This window comes from Euprymna scolopes, chromosome 29, assembly GCF_053919585.1.
Source record: "Euprymna scolopes isolate OS-2025 chromosome 29, ASM5391958v1, whole genome shotgun sequence".
NCBI classification, from domain to species: Eukaryota; Metazoa; Mollusca; class Cephalopoda; order Sepiida; family Sepiolidae; genus Euprymna; species Euprymna scolopes.
In genome coordinates this window covers 110,379,001-110,402,606 of record NC_136510.1, presented here as the reverse complement: position 1 = coordinate 110,402,606, position 23,606 = coordinate 110,379,001, and the positions used below count along the sequence as shown (strand labels likewise).

At 27.3% G+C, this 23,606-nt stretch overlaps 1 protein-coding gene across 4 annotated transcripts in view; it reads left to right on the top strand.

The window, feature by feature from the left end:
• LOC145252815 (neuronal acetylcholine receptor subunit alpha-10-like) overlaps positions 1-23,606 on the top strand; it is a 979,766-nt gene that overhangs the window by 615,554 nt on the left and 340,606 nt on the right. The window lies entirely within an intron of this gene.

Below are 23,606 nucleotides of genomic sequence, written 5' to 3'. Positions count from 1 at the left end.
ATTTTTAAATCAAATTTATTATGTAAATTCAAAAAATATATATTTTTCTACTCATTTCTATCTCTAACCTATACTAATTTTCTTATAAATTTTAAATCCAAACCTTTTATTTCAATTTTTCAGATTCATCTGCCTTACTTTTAATGCTAGGTTTATTTTTGGTGTCTTTTAAATTCAATAGAAATCCTGCTAAATTTGCTGATGAGGAGACCGTGCTTACCAAAAAAACTATGTATAATTGTTCTACGTGACTTCAAGTATACCACAAATAAAAAGCACGGATTTCCGAAACGATCGTACAGATAATTGGCTTCGTTGTTTTTCCTTCTTATGAAACTGATTTTTAATTTAATTAAAATTTGATTTTTAAATTTAATTTTTTTTTTTAATTTTTAAATTATAAATCACATTACTTAATATATATATATATATATTATATATATATATATATATATATATATATATATATATATATATATATATATATAAGAGAAAGAAAATTAAAACTGTAAGTTGAATCAAAATTTATTGTTCGACTGAATACTCCAAACAACAATTTACAAAGCTCTTATTCCGCGGAGTTTCAAAGAATACTATTCTTATTATTCTTCTAATTTTTAAGTATTTACTTCGTAAATTTTAAGTATTTACTTCAGCAGTGCTCAATACGTAGGTAGAGCTAGTTAGTAAGTTATAAAATATATATAGCGATTAAGCTACACTGAATATTCCGCATTTAATCCACTATTGTCTTAATCGCCATATCTATTTTATAACTTACTATATATATATATATATATATATATATATATATATATATATATATATATATATATATATATATACAGCGTAAAGAGAAGCAATAAATAATAATAAATGTAATAATAACAATAGGGAAACGAAATCCACGATAATCAACTAAATAATAAAAATGAAAATCTTTGGACACCGAACAAACAATGAATGAATTAAATTGAGAGAAAGGAAAGGCGGTGGCGGGAGAGGGATCTGGGCAAGGGAGATAATCATGTTCGTTCAAATGTGTCAAACGGTTTAAAAGCAATTTCAAATTGCGACTTCGCCATAATCTAATCAGAGCACACATCCTCGGCAGCAAAAATCTTTTATTGTTGCTATGGCTACGGGAAGTCGTCCACTAAAAATGGCGACGGCTTGAACGGCATAATAATTGGCATAAACGAAAGATCGAAACGAATAATTTTGCCTTGAAGCCTGAATTACCGGAGTCGGGGTTTCGTGGCCATTATCAAAATTGTTTGTTTCGGGGCGAGGGTGACAATTACAGAAAATGGCATCAGAAAAAATGGCAAGAAAGGATTAGAGAGTATTTGGAAGTAAGAATTTGGTAAAAGTCGAACATAGGACATTGAAACTAGAAGAGCGAATTAATAGTTAGCGAATAAAAGGGACTACTATATATATATATATATATATATATATATATATATATATATATATATATATATATATATATATATATAGTAGCGGACGGGGGCATCCGGCGTTACGCGGGCGTAAAATACGCTTAAACATGGTATTTTAATTTGCCAAGATTCGTATATATAATTATAGTCGTAATTTCAAAAGTAGTTGGCTGTTATCAACTAGCATTCAAATCTGGTGACGTTTCCACTGTACAAACGTGACATCCATATGAATTAATTCAATTTAAAAATTAATTATACAATAAGATTAATTTACAGAATGAATAACGATTGTTTTTAATTTTGAGCCATTTTTTAAAAACTAGTTTAACCGACTAAAAACTCATAAAGGAACGGTTCGTAAAACTCCAATACCTTGAGACCCCGAGCGTTGTTCTTCGACCTTTAGTTTCAGAGGAGATAGACTTTGAAAATATGTAGACAGACAGACAGACAACTTGGTATACAGGGTATTCAGACACGTGGAAAACGTTTTAATCAGTTTCCACCCAGAAACAAAGGCCGGCGAAGTGGGTCAATATCTAAAAATTGGTATGTGAGGGTCATCGGATTTTTATTTGTTGGTTAACGTTAACTGTTTTCCGAACGCACATGCTAGGATGATTCGCAGGACATATTCCTTATGATAATAATAAGTAGGTTTAAGACGTGTCCAGCTGGCCTAATGGCTATCGTACTTGACTCACTGTCTTTCGGTCCCTTCTATCAAAACTATAAAAATAAACTCTATATAAACTAGTATAAAGTTCATGTAAAAACAGACGCAACTTAACCTTTTTTTTTCTCGGCCTTTGGGCCAGGATCAAAGTGTTGTATCTGTCCTGATTATGCATTTCGTATTTTCTGTCCTTGCTTAGTGGGGGATAAATCCTACATGATTGAGACAATTTTTTTTTGTTCCTATCCAGAGTGCCCCTTTTTTGGGGGGGCTGTATTTTCGCCTCATTAAAAATCGACCGTGTTTCAAACTCTGCCCTCATGGGGAGGCAAGTAAAACGGGAACCTAAGAATCTCATAGGTCACTTCTATTAAAACGTTATAAAATAAACTTTAATAATAAAAACTAGTAATACTTATCTAAAAATATACGCAGCTTAATCTTGCTTAATTCTTTGTAGTATTTAGAAAAATGATCAGTGATACGAAGGGATATTAAACCCTAGTATGTTTTTCTTCAACTCCACAAATTATAGACGTACGAAAATGAGAGTGGTACCATTAACACAAGAAAAATTTTGTGCGCCAGAATTATTTTTTTCTACATAGTCATGACCATAATCGATTTACTTTTGCTATGAATCCAATGACGCATTTCCCCTTTTAACATACGTCTACGTTAAGGGTTGCTTTCCTAGAGTCTCTCACCGTCAATATGTTCAACAGAGAAGTGAAATTGTAAAGTCATAAATGCATAAGTTCAGTCATCATAACAATGGATTATGGTATTTTCTGTAATTAATTCTAGCAGAATAAAAATTAGGAGACATTACTTTCGGAACGTCCCTAGTAATAATTATAGACACGTGGATTAAATTAATAATAAACAGTAATGATTATAGACACGTTGATTAAATTAATAATAAACAGTAATAATTATAGAAACGTGCATTAAATTAATAATAAATAGAAATAATTATAGACACGTGGATGAAATTAATAATAAATAGTAATAATTATAGAAACGTGGATTAAATTAATAATAAATAGTAATAATTATAGACACGTGGATGAAATTAATAATAAATAGTAATAATTATAGACACGTTGATTAAATTAATAACAAATAGTAATAATTATAGACACGTGGATTAAATTATTAATAAGTAGTAATAATTATAGACACGTTGATAAAATTAATAATAAATAGTAATAATTATAGACACGTGGATGAAATTAATAATAAATAGAAATAATTATAGACACGTGGATGAAATTAATAATAAATAGTAATAATTATAGAAACGTGGATTAAATTAATAATAAATAGTAATAATTATAGACACGTGGATTAAATTATTAATAAGTAGTAATAATTATAGACACGTTGATAAAATTAATAAATAGAAATAATTATAGACACGTGGATTAAATTAATAATAAATAGAAATAATTATAGACACGTGGATTAAATTAATAATAAACAGTAATAATTATAGAAATGTGGATTAAATTAATAATAAATAGAAATAATTATAGACACGTGGATTAAATTAATTATAAATAGTAATAATTATAGAAATGTGGATTAAATTAATAATAAATAGTAATAATTATAGACACGTTGATTAAATTATTAATAAATAGAAATAATTATAGAAATGTGGATTAAATTCAAAATAAATAGTAATAATTATAGACACGTGGATTAAATTAATAATAAATAGTAATAATTATAGACACTTGGATAAAATTAATAATAAATAGTAATAATTATAGACACGTTGATTAAATTAACAACAAATAATAATAATTATAGAAATGTGGATTAAATTAATAATAAATAGAAATAATTATAGACACGTGGATAAAAATAATAATAAATAGTAATAATTATAGACACGTGGATTACATTAATAATAAATAGTAATAATTATAGAAATGTGCATTAAATTAATAATAAATAGTAATAATTATAGACACGTGGATTACATTAATAATAAATAGTAATAATTATAGACACGTTGATTAAATTAACAACAAATAGTAATAATTATAGAAATGTGGATTACATTAATAATAAATAGTAATAATTATAGACACGTGGATAAAAATAATAATAAATAGTAATAATTATAGACACGTGGATTACATTAATAATAAATAGTAATAATTATAGAAATGTGCATTAAATTAATAATAAATAGTAATAATTATAGACACGTGGATTACATTAATAATAAATAGTAATAATTATAGACACGTGGATTAAATTAATAATAAATAGTAATAATTATAGCGCCGTGGATGAAATTAATAATAAATAGAAATAATTATAGACACGTGGATGAAATTAATAATAAATAGTAATAATTATAGAAACGTGGATAAAATTAATAATAAATAGTAATAATTATAGACACGTGGATTAAATTATTAATAAGTAGTAATCATTATAGACACGTTGATAAAATTAATAAATAGTAATAATTATAGACACGTGGATTAAATTAATAATAAATAGTAATAATTATAGACACGTGGATGAAATTCATAATAAACAGTAATAATTATAGAAATGTGGATTAAATTAATAATAAATAGAAATAATTATAGACGCGTGGATTAAATTCATAATAAATAGTAATAATTATAGAAATGTGGATTAAATTAATAATAAATAGTAATAATTATAGAAATGTGGATTACATTAATAATAAATAGTAATAATTATAGACACGTGGATTAAATTCATAATAAATAGTAATAATTATAGAAATGTGGATTAAATTAATAATAAATAGAAATAATTATAGAAATGTGGATTAAATTCATAATAAATAGTAATAATTATAGACACGTGGATTAAATTAATAATAAATAGTAATAATTATAGAAATGTTGATTAAATTAATAATAAATAGAAATAATTATAGAAATGTGGATTAAATTCATAATAAATAGTAATAATTATAGAAATGTGGATTAAATTCATAATAAATAGTAATAATTATAGACACGTCGATTAAATTAATAATAAATAGTAATAATTATAGAAATGTGGATTAAATTAATAATAAATAGAAATAATTATAGACACGTGGATTAAATTAATAATAAATAGAAATAATTATAGACACGTGAATAAAATTAATAATAAAGAGTAATAATTATAGACACATGGATTAAATTAATGATAAATAGTAATAATTATAGGAACGTGGGTTAAATTAATAATAAATAGTAATAATTATAGAAATGTGGATTAAATTAATAATAAATAGTAATAATTATAGACACGTGGATTAAATTATTAATAAATAGTATTAATTATAGACACGTGGATTAAATTAATAATAAATAGTAATAATTATAGACACGTGGATTAAATTAATAATAAATAGTAATAATTATAGACACGTTGATTAAATTCATAATAAATAGTAATAATTATAGAAATGTGGATTAAATTAATAATAAACAGTAATAATTATAGACACGTGGATTAAATTATTAATAAATAGTAATAATTATAGACACGTTGATTAACTTCATAATAAATAGTAATAATTATAGAAATGTGGATTAAATTAATAATAAACAGAAATAATTATAGACACGTGGATTAAATTATTAATAAATAGTAATAATTATAGACACGTGGATTAAATTAATAATAAATAGTAATAATTATAGACACGTGGGTTAAATTCATAATAAATAGTAATAATTATAGACACGTGGATTAAATTAATAATAAATAGTAATAATTATAGACACGTGGATTAAATTAATAATAAATAGTAATAATTATAGACACGTGGGTTAAATTAATAATAAATAGTAATAATTATAGACACGTGGGTTAAATTAATAATAAATAGTAATAATTATAGACACGTGGATTAAATTAATAATAAATAGTAATAATTATAGACACGTTGATAAAATTATTAATAAATAGTAATAATTATAGACACGTTGATTAAATTCATAATAAATAGTAATAATTATAGAAATGTGGATTAAATTAATAATAAACAGTAATAATTATAGACACGTGGATTAAATTATTAATAAATAGTAATAATTATAGACACGTTGATTAAATTCATAATAAATAGTAATAATTATAGAAATGTGGATTAAATTAATAATAAACAGTAATAATTATTGACACGTGGATTAAATTATTAATAAATAGTAATAATTATAGACACGTTGATTAAATTGATAAAAAATAGTAATAATTATAGACACGTAGATTAAATTAATAATAAATAGTAATAATTATAGACACGTGGATTAAATTAATAATAAATAGTAATAATTATAGAAATGTGGATTAAATTAATAATAAATAATAATAATTATAGAAACGTTGATTAAATTAATAATAAATAGTAATAATTATAGACACGTTGATTAAATTCATAATAAATAGTAATAATTATAGACACGTGGATTAAATTAATAATAAACAGTAATAATTATAGAAATGTGGATTAAATTAATAATAAATAGAAATAATTATAGACACGTGGATTAAATTAATAATAAATAGAAATAATTATAGACACGTGAATAAAATTAATAATAAAGAGTAATAATTATAGACACATGGATTAAATTAATAATAAATAGTAATAATTATAGGAACGTGGGTTAAATTAATAATAAATAGTAATAATTATAGAAATGTGGATTACATTAATAATAAATAGTAATAATTATAGACACGTGGATTAAATTAATAATAAATAGTAATAATTATAGAAATGTGGATTAAATTAATAATAAATAGAAATAATTATAGAAATGTGGATTAAATTCATAATAAATAGTAATAATTATAGACACGTGGATTAAATTAATAATAAATAGTAATAATTATAGAAATGTTTATTAAATTAATAATAAATAGAAATAATTATAGAAATGTGGATTAAATTCATAATAAATAGTAATAATTATAGAAATGTGGATTAAATTAACAATAAATAGTAATAATTATAGACACGTGGATTAAATTAATAATAAATAGTAAAAATTATAGACACGTTGATTAAATTAATAATAAACAGTAATAATTATAGAAATGTGGATTAAATTAATAATAAATAGAAATAATTATAGACACGTGGATTAACTTAATAATAAATAGAAATAATTATAGACACGTGAATAAAATTAATAATAAAGAGTAATAATTATAGACACATGGATTAAATTAATAATAAATAGTAATAATTATAGGAACGTGGGTTAAATTAATAATAAATAGTAATAATTATAGAAATGTGGATTAAATTAATAATAAATAGTAATAATTATAGACACGTGGATTAAATTATTAATAAATAGTATTAATTATAGACACGTGGATTAAATTAATAATAAATAGTAATAATTATAGACACGTGGATTAAATTAATAATAAATAGTAATAATTATAGACACGTTGATTAAATTCATAATAAATAGTAATAATTATAGAAATGTGGATTAAATTAATAATAAACAGTAATAATTATAGACACGTGGATTAAATTATTAATAAATAGTAATAATTATAGACACGTTGATTAAATTCATAATAAATAGTAATAATTATAGAAATGTGGATTAAATTAATAATAAACAGAAATAATTATAGACACGTGGATTAAATTATTAATAAATAGTAATAATTATAGACACGTTGATTAAATTCATAATAAATAGTAATAATTATAGAAATGTGGATTAAATTAATAATAAACAGTAATAATTATAGACACGTGGATTAAATTCATAATAAATAGTAATAATTATAGACACGTGGATATAATTAATAATAAATAGTAATAATTATAGACACGTGGGTAAAATTAATAATAAATAGTAATAATTATAGACACGTGGGTTAAATTAATAATAAATAGTAATAATTATAGACACGTGGATTAAATTTATAATAAATAGTAATAATTATAGACACGTGGATTAAATTAATAATAAATAGTAATAATTATAGAAATGTGGATCAAAATAATAATAAATAATAATAATTATAGAAACGTTGATTAAATTAATAATAAATAGTAATAATTATAGACACGTAGATTAAATTCATAATAAATAGTAATAATTATAGACACGTGGATTAAATTAATAATAAACAGTAATAATTATAGAAATGTGGATTAAATTAATAATAAATAGAAATAATTATAGACACGTGGATTAAATTAATAATAAATAGAAATAATTATAGACACGTGAATAAAATTAATAATAAAGAGTTATAATTATAGACACATGGATTAAATTAATAATAAATAGTAATAATTATAGGAACGTGGGTTAAATTAATAATAAATAGTAATAAGTATAGAAATGTGGATTTAATTATTAATAAATAGTAATAATTATAGACACGTGGATTAAATTATTAATAAATAGTATTAATTATAGACACGTGGATTAAATTAATAATAAATAGTAATAATTATAGACACGTGGATTAAATTCATAATAAATAGTAATAATTATAGACACGTTGATTAAATTAATAATAAATAGTAATAATTATAGACACGTTGATTAAATTAATAACAAATAGTAATAATTATAGACACGTTGATTAAATTAATAATAACTAGTAATAATTATAGACACGTGGATTAAATTCATAATAAATAGTAATAATTATAGACACGTTGATTAAATTAATAATAAATAGTAATAATTATAGACACGTTGATTAAATTAATAATAAATAGTAATAATTATAGACACGTGGATTAAATTAATAATAAATAGTAATAATTATAGACACGTGGATTTAATTAATAATAAATAGTAATAATTATAGACACGTGGATTACATTAATAATAAATAGTAATAATTATAGACACGTGGATTAAATTAATAATAAATAGTAATAATTATAGACACGTCGATTAAATTCATAATAAATAGTAATAATTATAGAAATGTGGATTAAATTAATAATTAATAGTAATAATTATACACACGTTGATTAAATTAATAGCAAATAGTAATAATTATAGACACGTGGATTAAATTCATAATAAAAGGTAATAATTATAGACACGTGGATTAAATTAATAATAAATAGTAATAATTATAGACACGTTGATTACATAATTAATAAATAGTAATAATTATAGACACGTTGATTAAATTCATAATAAATAGTAATAATTATAGACACGTTGATTAAATTCATAATAAATAGTAATAATTATAGACACGTGGATTAAATTATTAATAAGTAGTAATAATTATAGACACGTGGATTAAATTAATAATAAATAGTAATAATTATAGAAATGTGGATTAAATTAAAAATACATAGTCAAAATTATAGACACGTGGATTAAATTAATAATAAATAGTAATAATTATAGAAATGTGGATTAAATTTATAATAAATAGAAATAATTATAGACACGTGGATTAAATTCATAATAAATAGTAATAATTATAGAAATGTGGATTAAATTAATAATAAATAGAAATAATTATAGACACGTGGATTAAATTAATAATAAATAGTAATAATTATAGACACGTGGATTAAATTATTAATAAGTAGTAATAATTATAGACACGTAAATTAATAATAAATAGTAATAATTATAGAAATGTGGATTAAATTAATAATAAATAGTAAAAATTATAGACACGTGGATTAAATTCATAATAAATAGTAAAAATTATAGACACGTGGATTAAATTCATAATAAATAGTAATAATTATAGACACGTGGATTAAATTAATAATAAATAGTAATAATTATAGACACGTGGATAAAATTAATAATAAATAGTAAAAATTACAGACACGTGGATGAAATTCATAATAAATAGTAATAATTATAGACACGTGGATTAAATTAATAATAAATAGTAATAATTATAGAAATGTGGATTAAATTAATAATAAATAGTAAAAATTATAGACACGTGGATTAAATTCATAATAAATAGTAATAATTATAGACACGTGGATTAAATTCATAATAAATAGTAATAATTATAGAAATGTGGATTAAATTAATAATAAATAGTAATAATTATAGACACGTCGATTAAATTCATAATAAATAGTAATTATTATAGACACGTGGATTAAATTAATAATAAATAGTAAAAATTATAGACACGTGGATTAAATTAATAATAAATAGTAATAATTATAGACACGTCGATTAAATTAATAATAAATAGTAATAATTGTAGACACGTCGATTAAATTAATAATAAATAGTAATTATTATAGAAATGTGGATTAAATTAATAATAAACAGTAATAATTATAGAAACGTGCATTAAATTAATAATTAATAGTAATAATTATAGAAATGTGGATTAAATTAATAATAAATAATAATAATTATAGACACGTGGATTAAATTAATAATAAATAGTAATAATTATAGACACGTGGATTAAATTAATAATAAATAGTAATAATTATAGACACGTGGATTTAATTTATAATAAACAATAATAATTATTGATACGTGGATTAAATTAATAATAAATAGTAATAATTACAGACACGTCGATTAAATTAATAATAAATAGTAATAATTATTGACACGTTGTTTAAACTAATAATAAACAGTAATAATTATAGCCACGTGGATTAAGTTAATAATTAATAGTAATAATTATAGACACGTCGATTTAATTAATAATAAATAGTAATAATTATTGACACGTTGTTTAAATTAATAATAAACAGTAATAATTATAGAAATGTGGATTAAATTAATAATAAATAGTAATAATTATAGAAACCTGGATTAAATTTATAATAAATAGTAATAATTATAGCCACGTGGATTAAATTAATAATAAATAGTAATAATTATAGACACGTGGATTAAATTAATAATAAACAGTAATAATTATAGCAACGTGGATTAAATTAATGATAAACAGTAATAATTATAGACACGTGGATTAAATTAATAATAAACAGTAATAATTATAGCCACGTGGATTAAATTAATAATAAATAGTAATAATTATAGCCACGTTGATTTAATTAATAATAAACAGTAATAATTATAGCCACGTGGATTAAATTAATAATAAACAGTTATAATTATAGACACGTGGATTAAATTAATAATAAATAGTAATAATTATAGCCACGTGGATTAAATTAATAATAAACAGTAATAATTATAGACACGTTGATTAAATTAATAATAAACAGTAATAATTATAGACACGTGGATTAAATTAATAATAAACAGTAATAATTTTAGACATTTATAGTTCTTTAGAAATACATATACTTTATAACTGAAATTTCTGAACGTGATTATTATCGTAATAAAAATTAGTCATGCTAATTACTTATTCGATATGTTAGCGGGGGGGGGGCTGCCCGTTAATAAAATAAGCTTAAGTTTTCCAGATTTCGTATATATTATTATAGAAGTGTGATTTAAAAAGTAAAACAAATATGTTTGAGTGCTATCAGCTAGAATCGAAACCGAAAACAAAACCGTAGCATTCAAAGCTGGTGACGTTACCACTATGCCAACGTGACACGCATATGAACCGATAAAAAATAAACTAAGATGAATGTACGAAATGTATAACAATTTGTTCAATTTTGACCCCTTGCAAATAATATAATTGGCTAAAGGCCCATAAAAGAGCGGTCCCCTAGCACCGCTTTTCGATTTTTACTTTCGGAGGAGATAAAGTTTGAAAATATGAAGACTAACAGACAGACAGACAGACAGTGAGTTCTACAAATTAGTTAACCATGGATAAAACGCAGAATCTAATGTTTAAAAAAGAATCGATTCTATACTTGTACGTTATGGTTAAAGTTAAAAACTACATGACACATTATAAAGCATTGGATTATCTGGATAACTGTTACCTTTTCTTAGTGATAGTAGAAGATTTAAGAATTACTGTTTGACAGTTTTCGCTGTACGTTGTTAAGAGCTCAATAAATTTTAAACCAAGCAGTCAGTCAGTTACCATTCTTGGTTTACTTTGCGTTTTATCGTTTGCTAGACTGGTTGCCCTGGTGTTTGGGGGTGTGGGTTGATCCAAAAAAGATGTGGTAGTAGGTAAGCAGGCTCGCACTCGTACCGTGAAGGAGGAAAAGAACGGGGAAAACTACCTAAAGCCTTTGCTGTTTCACCCTTCGCCAAAACGGAGTGACGAATGTTTAAATTAAGGAAACTTAAGCGAAGAGAGGGGATAACTTTTGTAAATATCGGGGGAAAAAGCGACCCCTCCTTTTAGAAAAGTGGCCAATTCAAGGTGAAGGAATTATTTTTTTTAGCCAGTTTTTCCATATTTGTCTTCCGAAGGCTCGAGCTTCAAAACCTGTGAAAATCCGTCGCTTGTGTTTTAGGAAGATATACATAATGATTGCAACGTCTTATCTCATCAGACGAGTGCCACTCCCTCAGGCACTGAAAGTCCATGAGTCGAAAATGACTTTAGTCTTGCGGCAAAATTCACACGCTCAGACATGGCACTGAAGACGGTCACTAGTATACATAAAAACACACATACACATACATATTACACACATATATGCATACATATATACACAATACATAGTACACATACATCAACATACACAAGACAAGTCAATGACATACATACATATACATATATAAATGCAAATATACATATATACACATACACACATACCTATCTGCAAGCATACACACATATACATACACAATGCATAACACGCATACATACATATACATACACACACGTACATGCATATAAATACACACACAAATACATACACACATATATATATACATATACACACATGTACACATATGCACATATATATACATACACATACATAAATATGCACACATACACAAACATGCACATACATACACATATACATGCATACATATACATATACACACATACACACACATGCATATATACAGATACATACAAAAAATATATATCCATAAATACATACACACATACATATATACATGCATATACACATATACATAGATATACACATAGATATACACACATATACATACACCTGTACATGAACATACATACACCTATGTATACATATATACATATAATGATGGCAGATCAATTATTACATGCTTCCAGCATTTCAGGCCTACACGCGTCACAACTTCTCCATGGCTGAGGGAGTATCTATACACAGATGATGTTACAGAGTTTTAGCTTTGTACGACAGCTAAATCTCTCTCTCTCTCTCTCTCTCTCTCTCTCTCTCTCTCTCTCTCTCTCTCTCTCGGTTCAAAATGTTGACATCTAGCAACAAGCAAGAGCAAGATAGCCAGCAACAAGTCAAACTGCAGACCAGCTTAATGCGGGTACTGGTCTCCCGCTTTATGCTCCTTTTTTTATAATCTAAGATTTGCTTCTCCTAGAGGGGTCGCCTTCACCACAGCCTACGGGGGCCCTCTCCACCCCACATACACATGACAATAAACACATGCATACATACAGATGTACGCTAACATATGTATGCATGTGCACACATATGCAACCATAAGCATGTAGATACACACATATACGCACACACATACATATGCCTATACATACGTACACACACAGACACATGTAAAATACACATGAAGGAACATTCCAAAAGTCATACGTAAAACAACAGTCCAATTGATATGAAATTACCGACGCTTGGATTTTTTTAAAATAAGTGGACTTTTAGACTCACATATATGCAATACATGTTGATTATTTTGATGATGATGATGATGATGATGATGATGATGATGACAAATTCACACATAATTTTCCAAATAACTGAATGTACGACTCGACGAGAAAACAACAGTCCAATTGATATGAAATTACAGACGCTTGTTTTTTTTTTTTAAATGAGTTTGTTTTAGACTCACACATATGAAATACATGTTGATTATTTTGATCATGATGATGCCAAATTCACACATAATTTTCCAAATAACTGAATGTCCGACTCGACGAGAAAACAAAAGTCCAATTGATATGAAATTACAGACGCTTGGATTTTTTTTTAAATGAGTTTGTTTTAGACTAACACATATGCAATACATGTCGATTATTGTGATGATGATGACAAATTCACACATAAGTTTCCAAATAACTGAATGTACGACTAGACAAGAAAACAAAAGTCCAATTGATATGAAATTACAGACGCTTGGATTTTTTTTTAAATGAGTTTGTTTTAGACTCACACATATGCAATACATGTTGATTATTATGATGATGATGACAAATTCACGCATAAGTTTCCATACATACATACATACATACATATAATACTTATATTATTTAAACAGACAGGTGAGATTTATATTATAGATTTTTAGGGTTTTTTTCTATTACTTTGAATCCGTATCGAAAAGAGAGAGAGAAAGAGAAAGAGAGAAAGAGAGAGAGAGAGGTGAGGGAGCGTGGTGAGGAATAAAGAGACAAAGGCAGACAGAAAAAGAAAAATAATAGAATGAAATAGAGACTGTGAGAGATACAGACAGAGACATAGAGATACAGAGACAGAGAGAGAGAAAGAGAAAGAGAGAAAGAGAGAGAGAGGGGGAGGGAGAGAGATGACGAATAAAGAGACAAAGGCAGTAATAGAAAGAAATAGAGAGAGACTGAGAGAGAGAGAGAGAGAGAAAGACAGTAAGACTAGAAAAAAAAAGACAGAATTCAGTTTCTTCTATTTTATTACTTTGTCCACGGTCAACCGCGTGTGAATACTACCACTATCTAATAAAAACTTGGAAAGATAATAAACGATAATGAATGTACAGATGAGGGGAAAAAAAGAAGAGGGGAAAAAAGGGAATGAAGTCAAAGCCGACAACTTTCTTGGCCAGTTCGTACAAGTCAAATTGAATTTTGCTTTTTCTACCTCATCATTTATCAAATTGGTAAAACAAGTGATTACTTAGCCAGTTGTTGTTCACAATTGGAAAGCTAGAAAATTGGGAAGGGAGCAATGGCTGGGGCAGAGAAAAGGAAGGAAATCAATTAACGTGCGCAGAAAACCGTAGGCAATAACAAACACAAATGATCAATTGTGACCCTCAGTACACATACACACGTACGTGATTATACACGCGCGCGCACACACACACACTTATATATATATATATATATATATATATATATATATATATATATATATATATATATATATGTGAGTGTGTGTGTGTGTGTGTGTATGTTTGTGTTTACGAGAAATATGCTTATTCAATTATGTTCCACTTTTTATTTTTACTAATCATTAAATGTATGGAACTGGATGTAATTACAGAGCATCTATTATATAAATCTCACTTGTATGTATGTATGTATGTATGTATGTATGTATGTATATATGTGTGTATGTGTGTATTTGTGTGTGTGTATATGTGTATTGGGGTGGAGAGGGCTCCCGAAAGCCGTGGTGAAGGCAACCTTTCTAGGAGAAGCAAATCTCTGATTTAAAAAACCATAAAGCGAGAGACTAGTACCCGCATTAAGCTGATCTGCAGTTTAATTTGTTGCTGACTATCTTGCTCTTGCTTGTTGCTGGATCTCAACATTTTGAACCGAGAGAGACTTAGCTGTCGTACAAAGCTAAGACTCTGTAACATCATCTTTGTATAGATACTCCCTCATGGATTTTAAATGTTTGAGGTAGTCGCACTCGTCTGACAAGACGTTGCAATCATCATCATGTGTGTTTGTCTGTATGCATGTGTGTGTTTTCATGTCTGCCTAAAACTTTCGGCATAGGCGACGGATTTTCACGAGATCGAGATCGTTTGAAAGCGCTATCCTTCGGACGATAATATCGAAAAATTGGTTAAAAACATTAATTCCTTCCCTCTCAACGTGACATTTCCTACAGGGAGAGGTTGATTTTTCGCACAGATGTTCGAAAGTCATCCCCTCTATTCAACTGACTTGCCTGAATTTAAACTTCGCCACTTCCGGTTTTTCGATGAACGCAACAGCCAAGGCGTCAAGCAATCGAGAAGGCAGAACTGCTTACCAAACGAATTGCCTTTAACTCCATCTTAGATTTTACAAACAAGCCCCTTCCAAATTTCCTTATGCGGACTTAAGCCACACTTAGTAATCTGAAAATCCGCAGTATCATACAATTTAAGACATCTCCAAAGCGTGTGAGTCTGAGTTCTTCCCGATTTCCTCCCTGCTATACTAATTAGAAAATGATCCACTGAGCTAGCTCCTTACTTTCCAAATTCTACAATAATGCCTTGCTGAATATGACTCTAGAAATAGATGAAGGATGGCCTCTAGCGTACAATAATTCTGGTAAAAGGACCGATCGCTCAATTATCGCCCTCTCAGTCTCCTTCCAGTTTTCACTAATATCTTTGAGACATTAATCAATCAAGCACTAGTCCACCACACTTCAGAAGTTTCTCTTATATATATATATATATATATATATATATATATATATATATATATATATATATACACATATATATATATCCGCCTACCTATCTATCCACCACTTTTAACCTAGCTTTCAGTTTATCTATCTATCACTCTATCTGCCTAGCTATCGGTGCAGACATATTAACGTAGATTGGTATATGTACCTTCATGCGGTGGTTGCGTGCTGTGACAAATGCCTCCGTATTGATTGATTGATCATTGTATGTTCGTCGAATTCGTCGAATTCATGAGACACATATTATAATTGTTGACGCTGTGAGGCAGACATTATCTCCATTCGAGAAATATAATTCACCACAAACGGACGACTAATAAAACTAATATAACTTATTTAACCACGAAAGTTTTTACCGTTTTGTTTTGCCGCCAAATTTCCCCCTACTTTTCCGTGTCAATACTACCTCTTTGGTTCTATTTCATATATATACTTATTTATATATATATTATATATATATTTATTTATATATTTAGAAATGACAACTCCGTGTTGGAAAACGAAACATGGATCTATCGTTTGAAATGTGTTTTTATGACTAAATGCGATGCAGATTTGAACAGATGCAAAAAAAAATGGGATCCTTTCATTTATGTAATTATCTTCATTAAAACTAGACCATCATGTAAATACGTAACAAAATGGCATGCCTTTATAAGTCCTGCGGCTTATTAATAAAAATGTTTGAGGCCAAATTCGAATAAATTCTTCCTTAACAAGGATATGTATTTTAGTAGAGTGATTTATCATTGACCTAAAAATATGCCAAAGCTTTTTCCCCCCATAGGCTGCTTTTTGCCTGTCTACCATATGATCGTCTTCACATCTTATGTAAACGAGTTCTTGTTTAGATAATTTTCCCAACTAACGATTAAAATGTAGTTGTCCTGGTGACCACAGGCCACTGCCTAACCCTAATTTTCAAGTGGCATATGGACCTTGACAAGAGGTAATTCACTTGTAAAACGTTTACAATAATATTTCTTTATTTTTTTCTGCAGTATATTTCTGAGGGCTGGAAACACCGGCAGTCTCTTAGGAAGAGTTCAGATGTATAAAATTTGTACGGACGTACTTCGAACACGTTGATTCCATATATGTAGAATAAAATTTTGGAAGCGTGACGCAGATATGGGTAACGCTTGAATAAACCCCGACATTAGTATTGTGAAGTGTACTTCCGGAATCCTTACGACCAGCATTATAGCAATGTCGTTTTTCACACTTGTTGGGACAACGCAAGTCTCAAATTCATCCTCGTGATTGTCGTAGCCTTGCAGGCCTGTTACAATTAATATTAAAACAATTGTTAACTGAAAGGTTGTTAACAAAGGTATGTTACAGAAGTAAATATCTTCATTATGGGAGCCATAACTGCAATTAATATGTAACGTCAATGTTTATGTGTTACTATTGTTCAGGGCAAATCCATTATTCAAGCAATGAGTAAAGTAGCCTACCAGATAATACTTAACTAAACCGTAACATACGTCTTCCGTACACCAACCGTGTAATCATCAGGTATCATTACAGTATATGAAGACACCTGGACTCAATCTTTATTATAAAATGAAATGAATATAGATAGCTGACACTACTCTGGGTTTTGTTGGTTGGTTGTTTTTGTTTTACGGCATATTAATACCGTATTTAATACCGAATCCAGTGATTTTAAAGAACAATTTTTTAATGGAGTATATTTGTTTTGTTTTTTAAAGACATTTTCTGTTTAACATATAGTTGAGCCCCTAATAGGTACTACAAGTCCGGGCCAGAGTGGAGCTGGGAGCAATGGCAATTAAAGGGTGGCTCCACACTACCCAAAACCCGCCTACCCGGGGTTTAATCAGGATCAACAGATGTTTCACTCTCCCATAATTTATTGCCATCCAACTTGATGAAATCCCCAATTCTTCAATCTAACCGATTAATTGCCTACTCTAGCTGCCGACCATCTACGCATCGACTTAATCCACCATACATTGCACTGTAGAGAATCTACTGTTATATTATAAAATCATTTTGACATAATGACTTGAATTAAACTTTAAAATCCAAAAGTCAAGTATCATGGACTAATTGTGCTCAAAAGAGAAACACCCATTTTGAACGTGTACCTGTTATATCAAAGAATCTACTGTTGATGTTATATGCTGGTCTTTTTCTACTTGTGCGGTAATAGAATTTCTCACATACACTTCTGATGCTAGGTTAAATAAGGTGTTAATTTTGATCCCAATTGTCTGTTCTTTACTTCATCGTTTTTTTTTCGATTATAGATTATCGATATCGATACTTGTCCAATACAAAACCTATCTAAAACAACTGCGAAACACATAAAGTAGATTTGTGCGAAAGTTTTTAAAAAATCGCCCCAACTTTTTAGCAGTCTATAAGGAACAACTCAGACACATACAAACAAAGATTATTCTATGTAATAGTAGTTATATTTTGTGAGTTCCATCTTCCCGTCCTAATGGAAAGAATCAGAACATAATTGGCAGCCAGTAATTGAAAACCCTCAGACCAAATACTTGGTTGGTTGGTTGGTTGTTTTTGTTTTACGGCATATCAACCCTTTTCGGGTTATTTAATGCCGAATCCAAAGATATTGAAGAAAATTTTTATAAATAGTTTTTTTAATAGAATATATTTGTTGTTTTCACGTCGGTTTTTATTCAACCCATAGTTGGGACCCTAACAGGTACTACCACTCCGGGTCAGAGTGGACTTGGGAGCAATGGAAAGTAAAAGGTGGCTCTACACTCCCCAAAGCCCACGAGCTGGGACCTCACCACTGGATATAGTTTAAGGTCATATCCAGGACCCCCATTGAGGGACTTTTACCCTCTGCAGGGGAGGGGGGCAGTCGGCGTGTTCTAACACCCCACCGACAGGGCCCCAAATACTTGGATAATTAATTCAAGAACAAATAACTGAACAGCAAAAGCAGGCGTTTCAAAATAAACTCTTTCTCAATGTGTAAAATGAACCCTGGGTGGCTGGACCTCCTAGAGTCGTACAGAATAATACATTTGTTTTACTGAAGCAAGGTTATCAAATAAGATATGACGCAACTTATGTTGTATTAATTGGCTGGGAGGTAGCCTTGACTTGTACGAGGAACATGAACTCAGGTTTCCCAATGGCTGATTGAATTCTATTCAGGCTTTTAAATTGTTTATTTTCTGTTGCAAGTCACTTTATGAATCAACTACCTGGTTCTGTTGCACTGACAAAGCAGGACCGCAACAAGCTTTCCTTTTTGTGAGCATATGCATTGGCATGCGTATAAACGGCTGCATGCAATGAATCAGAGTATAACATTATCTCTATTGTGGTTACGTTCCATATTTCTATGCACGCATTGTCAGCATGGAATGAATTTAAGCAAACATAATAACTTACATAACATGGCTCTCAACAGCGCTCGTTACGGGACAATATACACACCAACACATAGAGACATAAAGCTAATAGCAAATTCTCCGAAAATACAAAGAAAGTAGACATTATTTTATTTGGTTGGGGAATAATTCGCATAATGACTCATTTCTATTTAGAGTCATTTGTGCAAATCTTGCTTTCATTTACCGCGCATTAAACGACAGTCGCGTAATTTGCTTTCTTTTTCGGAGAAACATGTTCAAGTCTCATTTTTCATTTTATTCGTTTATTAATTTTAATTCAAAATAACTCGAGGTAAATTAAGAATTTAAACAAACGTAATATCTACTTAAACAAGACTGTCAACAAACAATAAACCGATAAATAATATATTAACCTTAAGCCATCTATCTATTTACCTAATAAATAAAGTTGAGATTACGCGTTTAATAATCGTTTGTTGCTTTCGACTGGAAGGACACATGGTATACATCTTAGCCATGGCTAAAATCGGCGGGCTTATAAGTCATCCAATAAGATCCAAGACAAGAGTAGTTGTATGTTACGTATGTAAAAAACTAAGCACTTATGATTTTCGGGCGTTCCTGAAGCCCAAACTACATAGTCAAAGACTTGACAAAGTGGCTGCTTCTGTAGATTTTTGTTTTCTTATATGAAACACAAGTCAACATCTCTAAAAATAATAGTAAATAAATATGAACAAGAAGGATAATGATCGGATCAGAAACTCTTACTTAAACCAACTAAATCGACTCTTCAATTGATTCTCTTCATCACAAATAATCGGGGTTTTGCAACCAACTTTGAGTACAAACCGTCGAGATACTCATTATAAAGGAAACCTAAATCTCGTTGCATAACTCACTACTAACATAGGTAAATGTATATTTAAATCCAAAAACAAAGATAAACACAGGTAAATTCGCCATATTGCTTCATAATCAGAACGATTATGAATTCGAGAAAGTTAGTTGATTGAGCGACTGCAAGATAAAAAATGACTCACTGAAATAAAGAATAAAGTTTTCAAATTATTACCATTATAATATTGTTTTAATATTTTGTTTCTCGAGTGTGTATCAGTTAATATCTTATATGTTTTTTTATATATAGTGATGTGGTTTTAGGTTTATCAACTGTGTCTAACTGGATCTGAATATACTCGAAAGTCAAAACAATAAGAATGCTCTGTTTTCATAGCTTTATTAATTTTATAGGTTTTAAGGCTAGAAAACAGCAAAGAATATATGTATACCTACATATAGATATATATATATGTGTGTGTGTATATATATGTGTATATATGTGTGCGTATACATATGTATAGATACGTGTATACTATATATATATAGTATTCTAAGTTTATATATGCATATACATATGTATATATATATGTGTATGCATATATATATACGTGTACTATATGTATATATATGAATATATATATATATAAATATGCATACATGTACTATGTATATATATATATATATATATATATATATATATATATATATATATATATATATATGAATAAATTGAATATATCATAATAAACTAAAAGTGTCTCAGGAGATCTGTAGATTGTCGATATAAGTGTTCATAAACATTATAATAAAAATAATTAGTGAAAAATGTTTGTTCCTCCAAAAAACGGAAAAATTGCAAGGGTGTCAATAATTTCGGCTTTAACTGTATATATATATATATATATATATATATATATATATATATATATATATATATATATATATATACAGTATTCAATGTTATTAATGTATTTTTTAATTATCTGTTTAAAGCTTTAAAAATTAGAAAACATCAAGAAACATACATATATATGGGTGTATGTGTGTCTGTATATGTATATCTGTACGATATATATGTATATATATACACACATATATATATATATATATATATATATATATATATATATATAGTAGAAAGTTATGAAATATATATGGCGATTAAACTACACAAAATATTCCGTGTGTCACCACGCTAGGATTCATGAAGCCTGATGAATCCTAGCGTGGATAAAACGCGGAAGATTTTGTGTAGCTTAATCGCTATATATATTTTATAACTTTCTACTTAGCTCCACCATAGTATTGAGCACTCTTGAATTGAATATTTAAAGTTTCCGCATGAATTTATACTTTCGTATTTTAATTCATGTGATTAAATGTGATTAAATAAAGTAGCCATATCTTAATTGTTCAACTCTCTTAACACACTATATAATATATATATATATATATATATATATATGATTACTTTATTTAATCATATAAATTAAAATACGAAAGTATAAATTTATAAATATATATATGTATATATTAATATATATGCCTGTATATATATATATATATATATATATATATATATATATATACATATATATATATATATATATTAAAAGTTATTAATGTATTCATATGATACAAATCTGGAGAATATCGTCCAAATTAATACAATATTGCTCAATAACAGGGCTATTTATATTAATATTTATTTATACATGCCATTAATTGCCATTGCTCCCAGGTCCACTCTGACTCGGAGTGGTAGTACCTGTTAATGTCCCAACTACGTGTTTAATTGGAACCGACTTGAAAACATCAAATATATTCTATTTAAAACAAAATCTTCCAAATCTTTGAAATCGACATTAAATAACCTTAAAAGGGTTGATATGCCGTAAAACAAAAACAACCAACCAAGTATTTGGTCTGAAGGTTTTCAATTACTGGCTGCCAATTATGTTCTGATTCTTTCCATTAGGACGGGAGGATGGAACTCACAAAATATAACTACTATTACATAGAATAATCTTTGTTTGTATGTGTCTGAGTTGTTCCAACCAACCAACATGTATCACCACACTTGACTGACAATATTGTCAAAAATTATTTAGATGCTCATATTTAATATATTTAATTTGAATACCTAAAGAATATATACGTCATTGCTTGATAAGCACTTCGTGGTTAATAACTACTGATCGAAACATAGCCATATCAGTAGCGCAAAGACTGTACATATCTGTATATATATATATATATATATATATATATATATATATATATACATATATATATATATTCATATATATATGCATATATATTTATGCATATATATTTATGTATATATATATATATATATATACATATATATGCATAGAAAGAGAGGAGAGAAGAGAAAGAAGGATGGATAGGAAACTATAAACGTATGTTTATTTAAAAATATTATTAGCTACACATGTACGTACATGTTTCTGCAGTGCTTATTCTCAGAGGGATCACGTTATCAGGCGGAAACTGATATTCTAGACTCAATTCAACATCTACTTTTACATAAGATAGAATGGACCTTACATAATGGCTCTAAGTTGGAAATAGACTAAAAGTGGGGAAAACTATGGAGGAAAAGAATTGAAAACCGGTGAGAAAATAGAGAGCCGGAGTTAAGTGAGTTGAACAATAAGATTGAACAAGGTTTTTCGAATCATGTTCTCAATTTTTGAAAATAAAAAAAAACTTTCCTGCAAAGCCATTTTAAACTAACCAAATAATTACGGAAT